This window comes from Mustela erminea, chromosome 1 (genome assembly GCF_009829155.1).
Source record: "Mustela erminea isolate mMusErm1 chromosome 1, mMusErm1.Pri, whole genome shotgun sequence".
Lineage (NCBI taxonomy): Eukaryota > Metazoa > Chordata > Mammalia > Carnivora > Mustelidae > Mustela > Mustela erminea.
In genome coordinates this window covers 167,882,667-167,895,110 of record NC_045614.1, presented here as the reverse complement: position 1 = coordinate 167,895,110, position 12,444 = coordinate 167,882,667, and positions in this window count along the sequence as shown.

Genomic DNA, 12,444 nt, shown 5'->3' with positions numbered 1-12,444 from the left:
TTTTTATGCAATGATAGATAAATGGACCTGAAAATAATGGTCAGTAAGTGTATGTAAGAAATCAGAATAAATGTTAATACCTCAGAGGCAAAGAAAATAATATAGGGCAGAATTATCAAGAAAAGAATTCCTATTTTCCATGCCTTTCTTCTTCTAAAACTCTCTTGAAACTTCTCTTAATGGAGATCCCAAGATAAAACAAAAACAAAAATCACCTCACTACTTAAAGTTAAAAAATAGACTTAAAGCTCTTAAATCCTAAGGGAAAGTAACCACAAGCTTAGATACAGTATTCCTGAGTTGGGGTAGATACATTATGATTCACAATCTAAAAACTCAAGCATTACATCAAATCCAGCCTTGAAGTCTATGAAATATAGTTAAGCATTTGTACGATGAATTGTAGGACAATCTTCAAATTGCCTATATATTTGTAATCACCTTACTATGCACAAAAAAATTAAAACTACCTTTTTGCTGATTCCAACTACCAGGATTTGGTTATAAAAACATTACAGTGATTGGCCAGCAAGGAAAACATAAATACCTTTTAGGAAGGGTCTGGCTTGCTCTTTCTAATGGTGCATGTACAAAATTGTTTCTATCTGCCAAATGATAGGAATTTATCTGGGTTACAAATAATACCATGCAAAGGAGCCCTGATAAAACCAGGAACAATCGATGCCAGCAGTAAAATTTCTGACACAAAGGAGACCAACTGAGTCACTGGTGGCACGGCTAGGCATAAAGATTGAGACCTCACCAGTGTGTGTGCATAATCAATCAAGTGACATTCCATAGGAGAATGTCAAGTCAAGATGATCCCAGGTAGAACAGTACTGAGTTAGAAATCAATATATAAAAAGTATTATCTTGCTGATTTAGAAGACAAAATGGACTCCATTCAAATAAAGACTGATTTCTCCTCCATTTTAAATGCAACATTGTATTCCACCCATATTTTCCAATCTGTGATATCTTACCATCTTTCCTCTTTAGCCATCCCTGAGTGTTAGGATGTACTATTTCTCAAATTTCTCCTTATCCTGACATAAAATCTTTCACAGTGCAATAAACTAGAATAGAAATTCATAGCAAATTTATTGCACTAACATTTATTGACCTCCTGTTAATTGCTGTCATTTTAAGGAGCTCAGAGTCTGGTATGGAATGTAAATTAATAATAATAATAATGAAGAAGAAGGAGGAGGAGGAGAATGAGAAGGAGGTAGAGGGGAGAGGGGAGAAGGGAGAAAGGTGGGAGGGGGAGGAGGAAGAGGAGGAGGAGGAAAAGAAGTAAGTTGTCTAAATGCAATAGCAGAAGCCTGTACAAGGCACAGATGTGGCATCAATGCATGACTAATTACCCCAGGCTACAGCAGTCTTGCTGAAGACATCAGATGGACATTTATTGGAGATTTATATGCGTTTACCAGGAGGATGAGTTGGAAGAAGGACGTCTCAAGCAGAAGGAATAGCATCTGCAAAGACAGGAAGCTAAACATGTATAATGCTTAGTATTTGATATGTTATAAATTATGATGAGGGGGGTAGCAGAAGATAAGAAAGGGATCAGATCAAAAAGGGCCTTATATTTTAATACCAGGAAGTTTGAATTTATACTGTAGGCAATAGGGAGAAAATGAAATGTCTTCACTGATGGAGAAACATGATCAGATAAACAGTTTTAAAAGGTTACTTTGGCAGTACTGTAGAGGATGGCTAGAATGAAGGAAACAAAAACAAAGAGACTGCTTAGGAGACTGTAACCGTTTTTTAAGAGCAATGTAGTTTTTAAAATATAACCTATGAGAAATTATACTAGTTACCAAGCATGCTTAGATACAGTTTCAGTAAAACATATACTGGCAACAGGCTTCTAGGGAGAGGATGATACACGTTCTTAAAGCCGAGCAACTGGAAATGCCCACCTCACTCAAGGCGGAACACCGCCGGCTTCATTTTTCCATTATCTCCCCTTCCCGGGGGAATGTCAACAGCTAGTCAAACAATCCTTTCATTTGGGCTTACTCATTATAGTTCATGTATTACATGACCAGACATGTTTTGCCTTTCTTCTTACGTATCTACAAGACTCATGGCCAATGTGTAATCTACTCCAACTTCTTTGTTGGAGAACAGCTCACTCTCCAATAAATATAAAACTAAAAAGTTGTTCCTCAGAATAGTCTTTTCTACTGCCACCCCCTGCTCCCATTCCCTTACAGCTGACTTGTTTGTGCCTCATTCTTCTCCCAGGCGCCATCAGGAGGCGACAGGAGACAATTTAACTGTCTCATCATAAGAAGGCAATGCCTGAAAAGTGGCAATAAAAGTGGCGATAGCTTAGAGAGAAGCCAGTTTTGGAAATACTTAGTAAGATTTGGGAACTAATTATATGTAGACATTGAGCATGGGCAGAATTCTGGAATAATTCCTAGATTTTACCTAAGGTACTGAATGACTGGTGAGTCATAATCTAATTCAGTGTATATAAAAGGAACACATTAGAGTGGGAAGGTAATGAGCTCAAGTTTAGAAATTCTGAGTTTAAAGTGACCACAGAAAATACAAATGGAAATGAAACTAGGCAAAGAAGAGATGGGATTTTCTCCAGGATTCTCAGGAATCCTACCTAATCAGTGGCATTCTCTGGTTATATTCGCTATTAAGGCATATTTTTTTTATGACCAACTGCATAAGAATATCATGGCTTAAGAGCGTGGACTCTGGCTATGAAATGTGTAAGCCTGATGATTCACAGACCTGTACTCCTGGGGCAAATAATACATTATATGCTAATAAAAAAAAAATTTTTTTAAATAATGAAAAAAAGAGCATGGACTCTGAATCCAATACCCCAGGATTCCTATTCTTGTTCTGCTACTTTTGGGCTGCATGAACTCAAGCCATTACTTCACCTAGCCTCAGTTTCTTGATCTATAAAATGGTGACAACAATGGTATCTATTTCATAGAGTTAGTATAAGAACTTATAACTTATATTAGCACTGCACTAAGAAGTGCCTGATATACAATGAGGACAGTGTGCTTACTACATGAGATGAGTAAGTCCATTTCAATATGAGATTATTTGACGTGGTAGGGAAACATACCATAGGCTACATTCTGTCTTGATTAAATTCCAGGCAGAAAGGGTTTTTTGATATTTAAATTATTAAAAGTTGATAAAGCACTTGAATTATATGCTTCTAAAGAAATAAGGTACAGAGCTTAATCTTTATGAATTTTTTTTTCTATTGATTGCACTGCGGTTTACAGGAGACACAAATCTTGTTAAAGCTGTTCTGATTTGAATTTTAGCATTTAAGTGGTTTATAATTTTTCATAGGATGTCATTAAATCTGCAAAATATTTTTTTCATAATTTAAATTTAGTCTAATTTAACATTGGGCCATGGAAAAAATACCCTTATTTTAGGCCAATAATATTGTGATGGAAAGGATATAATTTTCAACTCAGTGGAAATGTACCAGGGTTCTTTTTTTTCTAGAAAAATTCATGTCTCCTGAGCTTACTCTATTGTATAACCCAGAAGAATGGTTCATGAACCTTTTTTTTTTTTCCTGTCAAGATCCCTTTTCATCATCTTATTAAAGTTCAGTGATTCCGTTCAGAATCCTTCTGACTCCCACTCTTTTTCACTCTTGCCACCTCATCGACAGCTAACTTCTGCTTCTTGCCCACTACCCTTTGGTTTGGCATTTCAATCTTCCGCTCCCCAAAGCCATCAGGAGTTAACCATCTGACTCCCCTGGAGACATCACACGAAATTAGAAAGTTATATCAAAAAAAAACAAAAAAAAAACCAAAAAACAAAACCTCTGCCTTTGGAACGACTATTATAAATGCCACAATTATAAAGCTGAATCAGAACACATGACATATTTCCAAAATTGGAAGAAATTTTATCTGAATTAATGGCACTTTTTGGGAAAAGAATCATGTAACTGGTTAACTTTTCACCTCAATTCATATCTAGAATATTATTTGAGTTTATCTACAAGTGATTAAGTTTGAGGAATCATTCCCTTGGTACTTGATGTAAGGAGAAGCAAAGATCAGCAAATAAGGAGGAAAATTAGCCTTTGGAATATAGTCTCAACTGTTTAGCCCTCTCACCTTTACCTAAAATTCACTTCCTTAAGTAAGTTCGTATTTTCTTAGGGAATAAGTAATTTAACACTACTACATTCTTAACTGTTTCTCAATATAATATAAAGCAATAGCTACAATGAACAAAAAGGCAACTTGAAAAACTTCCTGTTTTAAAATAAAACAGTGATGGCATCTTTGCTAGATACGAGTTACACAATGAGCCGCAATGTTGAAGGCTAGACAGGGTGATTACAAACCGCAACTCTCTCATATCATAAATTTAAAATAGAATTAATGTTACTTATATTAAGGAATACATTTGTTTCCATTATAAATATTTAGCAGGCTTTTAGGGAATAATTTCCCTGGCCCAGGTCTTTTTTTAAAAGCTGTCCAAAGGAGCAGGAAATCGTGCCATCTTTATATACATTTCCCTGTAGCAAGCAGAAGCATTCAAAATCATTTCATTTGTTCAGACGGTAAGTACTCTCTGAAGGGACTTAGACCTTTACTGCAATCACCAGCACCTGCAGAATTTATTCTGGGGCTCAGCACACACCTGTGAGCCTCATCCATCCACATCAGTAAAACTGCTTAAAACCAGGGCAGAGGGATTATAAACCTCATCATGGGATTTGCTGTCATATTTCCACTGCACACACTAGTGATGTATCCACCCACACGTTCAGGGCTTTGATCTTCTAGTACCAGTACTTTTGCCACCTTTTCCTTCTTGATTGCTTAATTCCCAAGTCTGTCCATAGACACCGTTGCAGCTTCAAGTTGCCCTGCTTACCTTAGGTTACCTGTCACTGACCTCGGCCCTCACTAAGGACATCTTGGATTCTACCTCTGGAAGTTTAGTTTGACAATTTGACAAGTATACTTATTTTGGAAAGAAAAATTATTGGCTCTGGGAAATATGCTTGATGATAGTAATTTACAAAGCTCTCTTATATATATTGTTTAAACTGATCATGTTAACCATCCAATGAGGTAATCTGTCAGTCTTGTGTCACAGTCCTGTATATAACCTCCATGCTCCCTACATCCCCGGCTTCCAGAGCTGAATCCACTCAAGGTTCCCACTTAGAGACCTAAGCTGATTCAGTCCCTAAGCTAATCAATAGTAGTGAAAAGTAAAATTACATTTTATTGGAGGTTAGAATTAAGTCATATATTTTAAGCTCAGTGATTTGGCCAAAATATGTGGGTTTCTTGGTGTCCAAAGACTCACTCTACAGAGTTGAAGTTTTAGTCTAAGGAAAGCCCGAGATAACCTTGTTGCCACAAAAGTGCAGCCAAGATTTGGCCCCTTTCGTAAACGTGTCCATGTGATTGGGTTTCCCTCTATTACTTACTCTTGCTAATTTGGCTCTGTGTTTCTTGGCCCCCAAGTCAGGGCTCTGCTTTACACCTCAGACACTGAGGTCCCCTACCTCTTGTCAGCTCTTTCAAGTCATCAGCTTCTTTTCACAGTGTGTCTCTTTCGTGTGCTCCCCAGCTATATTGCTGAAAAATGCAGATTGATCAATGCAGACTGATCCCTGAAACTTAATGAATCCCTCTTGAGTTCCCAATTTTACTTATGACTAAAATGTATCTGGCTTCAGAACAGTATCCCCACACTCATCCATAGTACAGGTAGATATATTTTAAAAATAAAATAATAAATACTTCTCTTAGTTTTTACTACTTTCCAACAACTATTCTAAGATGTTTACCTATAGTATTACTTAATCTTAAAGATAACCACTGCATGAGGTAGAAAATGTTATTCTCTTTATTTTTTAGGCGAGGAAATTGAGGCACAGATGAGCTTAATCACCTCGTCAGAAAACAGTGAGCTAGATTTTAACCCCAAAGTTGTTTTGCTTCCTAGAGTCTGTGCTGTTAACCAAGATTCATCATGTTCTGCCTGGGGTAGGGGAAGGGGAAGACTTTGAATATTTAACTGGCAACATGGTTTCCTTTGCAGGGAGGGTTACTGTTACCAGTCTGTGTCCCTCAGCACCACCGTATGTCCAAGTCCCAGCTTTAGCACTTGCCTTCTTTGATAGATTATTTCCAGATATGGTCATACTAATACCTTCCATCTTGGATACCTTCTGTAGTGAGACCTCACAACTTTTTTCATCAAGGGATGGGTCTGATTTTTTTTTCCCCTTGAATGTGGGTTGGCCTTGTGACTTTCTTTGTCCAGTAAAACATGGTGAAAGGAATACTTTAGGACTTCCAACATTACACTTCAAGTGCTTTGTAGCTTCCATTTTCACATATTAGAAATCTTCCTTATCGGTACACTGCTTAAGACCAACAGGCAGTGAGAAACCCCAAACTAGCTCCCATCCAGCCCTCAGGATGAAAACTGGGTTCCCTACCTCACAGTGGCACCTGGTCAATCCCAAATCTAGATACAACACAAATAGTCTATATCAGACCAGTAGAAAACTCACTCAGTCAAACCACACAATCATGAGAAGTAAATTGTATTGTTAAGACAATAAGGGCTTTTTTAGATTTATTTATTTATTTGGGGGGGTCATGGGGGGGTTGGTCAGAGGGATAGGGAGAGAGATAATCATAAGCAGACTCCCTGCTGAGTGTGAAGCCTGATATGGGGCTTGATCTCACATCCCTGAGATCATGACCTGAGCAGAAATCAAGAGTCTGATGCTTAACCTACTGAGTCACCCAGAAACCCTAAGACAGTAAGTTTTAGGATGATGTGTTATACAGCAATAAATAAATGAAACACATTCCCAAACCTGAGGTACCTAGGTGGAGCATACCTCATACTTGAGCTACCCTAAATAGCACAGGTATGAGTTTTACAAAAGATGAAAACGAAGCTTAGAACTAGAATGAATCTGTTCTAGATTTGTATTGGTGAGACACAAAGCCTAGACTCCAACTCTGATCTTCTAAATTTTAATGGCTATACATATTTAAATCTACTGACTTCCCAATAGCAATATACCATCACCACTACTCTGTCTTCAAAAAGGACAACACAGTCTAGCCTCCATGAAAGGTCTCTAATCAGCTTATGGTTAGGCCATTGCATTTCACCTGAGATGTTTCTCAGAGGCAGCTCCTCCTGGAACACCCCAAGAAAGGGCGGGTACCATTAATCTTAGAACTCTGCTCCAAGAATGAAAGTGAATGCCTTTAGCTGGAAAACAGGAAGATACTTGTCCCATTGACAACCATTCTTAAAATAAGAGATTTACACAAGATTTTTTACTCCTTTGTTCTCCAAACTCCTCAACCTATTCAGAAGAACAAATGACCCCATTTAGGACAAGTTCATCAAAAGTTAAGGCTTATTTATTGGTTATCATTGCCCATATTTATTGCCTATTCTACCACTTATTCACAAAATATCAGAGTCTTTCAAATGTCTTTGAAAGGCCACAGAAACACAATAGTTTAGTCTTTTACATAGAATTTTAAAGCAAACTTCTGAGAAGTTTGCATTCTGGCCATTCAAAGGTTGTTGGCTTGGAATAGCTCAAATTGTCTGAGGAATGGGTGCTAATTAATGAAGCATCATTAGATAAATAACATTAGTGAAACTAGGAGACTAGGTAACCATGCAAAAATGAAAGGAATAATTAAATTTCATTGAGTGTTTTTGGTGGGAATCTGGATTCTGTGCTACAGGATTACTTTCTAAAAATGCTTAGATTTTCTAAGATAGCAATACAGATGAAAGAGAGTAGTATTACATTGTCCTCGTTATTTTTCCACATTAACTTTCTTCATCCTGTCACAGTTCTGGCACAATCATTTGTGCCAAATATTCTTTTTTTTTTTTAAAGATTTTATTTATTTGACAGACAGAGATCACAAGTAGGCAGAGAGGCAGGCAGAGAGAGAGAGGAGGAAGCAGGCTCCCCGCTAAGCAGAGAGTCTGACGCGGGGCTCGATCCCAGGACCCCGGGATCATGACCTGAGCCGAAGGCAGAGGCTTTAACCCACTGAGCCACCCAGGCGCCCCTGTGCCAAATATTCTTGGACAATCCCAATTTCATGTGATTTTATGTATTATTATAAATAAGATTCACTAAATGTAAAGCTAAACCTGATATAGGTTTTCTACCTTTGTAAAAAAAAAATTTTTCATACTAAAAAAAAATTTAAAAAATAATGTAGGTCAGATTATATGATGTTATTTTTGATTCAGAAAATGTTAGAAAAATAATATATCCTTCTTTCCTCATGCTCCAACAGAAACAAATTTAGAAAAATAGATGTACCCTATACTCCAAGACTTAAGTAAGATTAAGATTAGTCTTCTGTCCAGGAATATATTCTTAGAAGGAGTATTATGACAGAATCATGAAGACTACTCTGCCAAAAAGAAATCCCTCATGTGTTATTTCTCTATTTTAAATAACACTGTCATGCTTTCTTCTCCCTTATTGACATACAATAGAAAATCCATCCCAGCAAAATATTATTAGAAATACTTTAAATTGCATGCTCAAATACAGCCAGAGTGATGAAGTTGTCATAAATGATTCATACATTTTAAGAAATCTGAACTAAAAATAATAAAGATAAAAATGCACATTTCACATGGACATCTCAGATGTAGTCACGGATAAATCCCTTTATCTGTAGCTCAGTTCCTGATTTTCTTCTCCTAAGTCCTTGCATATGCTCATGTGTACTTGCTGTGGGCAGCCACAGTGTTTCCTCTGCAAATAATAATGAAAGTAACAGCTGTTCCACACGTATATAGGCTTATAATAAAAATTAAATAAAACTGTGTTTGTGAATGGGCTGTGTACACTAGGTTTGAAAGCTCTAAGAGTACTTTGTGAACTTACCAGGGATCCAATAGTAGCAGCAGCAGACATTCTTCAAACATTTATCTGTCATTTAAATGCAAAGACTGCTGCTGGTCAGCTCTGGGCATCTCATCACCCTCTCTGACTGAAGTACCAAGGTTAAGAGGAGAGTCAAATTTTAACAAAGCGGGAAGCATTGACTTTTGTCTTTCTATGTCTTTCATTTTCAGAACAGCTTTGCTCCCCCAGCCCTCATCATGGCCATGTTCTCAGAACTGGGTGCTTAATTGGCATTCACCTGAAGGATTGACAGATACTGCCTAATATTTTCTAAGATAAGTTGCAATTTAATAGCTGCAATTTTGACAACTAAAAGCTTTCATACCAAAGGAATGAATCTGTAACAGTGAAATGACAAGCTCTTGGGACTTAGCGCAATGAGTCCCACGTGAAACTTCATCAACTCCTAAAACATAGAGGGGATCCTGTTCCGCTTTCTCTTGAGGTCAGTTCTGACAAGGTTCCCATTAATGTCTCTTCCCATGATGAGAAGCACTTCTCCTTTTTCATCACTAAGAGAGGCCATTAAAAATCTAAGCAAGCTCACACATAACTTAAAAAAAAAAAAAAGATAAATTAGGCAAACATGCTAAGTAATGAAAAACTGGGCAACTCTGTCGAAGTTCTCTGACCCTGCAGAGGTGCACACTTAAGTTGACATTTCTGTCTGTATGGTTTCTTACCTGCCACATGTCAGTTACTTCCCTATTAAATAGAACCTGGGGGCGGGGTGGGGGGGTTGCGGTGGGGGGGTTACAGAAGGCAAAATGTGATGAGCCTGGATGAAAGCTAATGACTCAGGACTCCTATAAGGCTTAGCTTCAGAAAGGTCTTGGAGGCTCCCACGTGATCACATCCAGCATGAACAAGAGCAGATGGCACATCACAGCAGACAGGGGACCGGCACTGTGGGATTAGTGTGGCATCTCTGTAAGTGTTCAGAAATGGGGATTAAAAACTTCCAGGTTGGCAGATACTTCTTGTGCTCCTGAACTTTAAATGTCATATAACTTCATTCTCACGAAACATGACAAATGATGTTTCAATACCCCTTGGATTCTGCTTTGCAGTACAATTACAAGAAATGCAGAAACAATCAAGATAGCCTACCTTTTGCCATCGGCTTGATCAAAAGCAGCAGAAATACAAAAATGACTTGGAAGCAAAATATCCATAAAGAAAAAATCTGACAGGGCGCCTGGGTGGCTCAGTGGTTAAGCCGCTGCCTTCTGCTCAGGTCATGATCTCAGGGTCCTGGGATCGAGTCCCGCATCGGGCTCTCTGCTCAGCCGGGAGCCTGCTTCCTCCTCTCTCTCTCTCTCTGCCTGCCTCTCTGCCTACTTGTGATTTCTCTCTGTCAAATAAATAAATAAAATCTTTAAAAAAAAGAAAAAAAGAAAAAAAAAAGAAAAAATCTGACAGCTCTCTTTGGGTTTATTCTTTGGAGGTTAATCTTCACGTACTCTCTACATGCATCTCCGAGCCATAAACATAAACTTTGGAATGTGTGCTTGGGAAGGAGAAGGAAGCTGTATGGGTCAAACAGAAATCAGGCAGAGAACAAAATGAAAATCAGGCTGCAACCTAATTGATCTGATGGAACACTGCCTTTCCTTTATTGTCTTGTAGCATTGTGTCCTAGTAGAAAGTATCTGTACATCTGCTGCTGCCATAGGTTTGTAGTCTAATAAGAGAAGGTGGAAGTAGCCAAAGGGGAGGAAAGAATCTGGAACAAATACTGGAGGGTCAAATGCAGATGTTAGTGCAGGGAACATTTTAGAGAATCAGCTTACTTTTTAAATGATTTGCAAAGTAGTCCCAAAGCCTAATGTGAGAGGAGGAAAATAAAAAGAAGCAATAAAGAAAACAGAATTGATTCATGAGAAAAGGAAAAACACAATGGAGATCATTGTAACAATACCTAGGTCATATTGAAGAACCATGCAGCTCTGCTACTTGCCAATACCTGAGCTACTGTTCTACGTCTTTGCCCAAGTATAAAATCATCAGGGCCGTGAGCACAGACACATCAGACGTAACAACCAAAAGGGAGAACTTCACAGCACTGAATGGTCTCTCAGAAGAGTAGAGCCCTGAAAAGGAATGTCAGTGCAGTCACTTTCTTTAAAACAAAATATAGCATCATTATCTGATGTTCTTGTTAAGTTCCAGACTGTGCTCAGCATCTCTATGGAAAACAGAACAGAACAGAAAAAACAGACCCACATTCAGGAACCAGAACGGTCTATAAAGGGGGTTGCTGTCAATAATGGGAGGTGGATATTTAAATGCCAATCCCATCACTATTTTGTAAGTGAAAAAATAATAATAATATCAGGTTTGATGCACTCGTTTTAACCTGTCTTCATTGGTTCCAATGATGAGCTTGAGGTAGTGAAAGAAGCCTCTGAGATAGAATGCTAAATGCCCATGTAATTTTGGGGGAGAAAGAGTGTTCCTTGCCTTTCCTCAGAATTCAAAAGTATCTATGATCCCAACTATTTTAAGAGCTCCTAAGCCAGACAATTTCTGAAGTCCTATCCAGTTCTAGGCTTCTGAGTTTTATGCTCTTCGGATCAAGATAAAACTAGTTGATACATTTTGCAAAGTATCATTAGAAATTATAATAATATAGAGATGAATAAGCAATTACCTTGAGTATTTCTAATATGCCGGGTATTTGTCTTGATGTTATTTCACTTAATGTGTAGAATAACCCTATGAATTGGGCATTTTTCTTGCCATTTATACTAGGAAACAGGGATTCAATGTAGAAAAATGATTAGTCAAGATCAAAAAACGGGGAAGCAGCAGAGCCTGTCATAAAAGCTGGAAGTCTGACTTCAAAACTGTTGTTTTCATGACTATACCCTCTAACTTTTCATAAAGACATGATTATGTAGCCTTTCTCAAGGAACAAACAAAACTCAGAATTTCCTTGAAGGTCCAGGGCCATGCATGAGACCATACAGGGAAAGGGAAAAAACACATTTTGCCTGCCAGCATTTTAATCTATGTGTATTTGGACTAAAATGAATTTCAAAGGGTAAAAGATGAAAACAAAGCCCAGAACAATGTGTGCGGAACTGGGATACGGGCCCCACAACCAAGGCCGTCAGAGCCTCGGGTTTGGGGCATCACTCACAGGCAACGACAACATCTTAACTTTCCAAGTCTCTCAGGATCCCATCTTCCCTCTAAACTGCATGAAGACACTTATTTGTTCTACCCTAGGGACAACTCTACTACTGATGTTGGGGAAACTGCAGAGTGGAGGGCAATCTTGGCAGGGCCAGCTTCACAGCAAAAGAACTGCCAGTACACAAGCTTCCATCCTCCGATGGGCCCTGAGATTGTTTTAATGCTCTGCTCTTGCCATCGTGAAAATAGTAATACTTTATGGCAAAGAGGCATTGCATGTTGATTTTACAATATGCCCTGAAAATTGTGTAGGACTTGGTTTGACA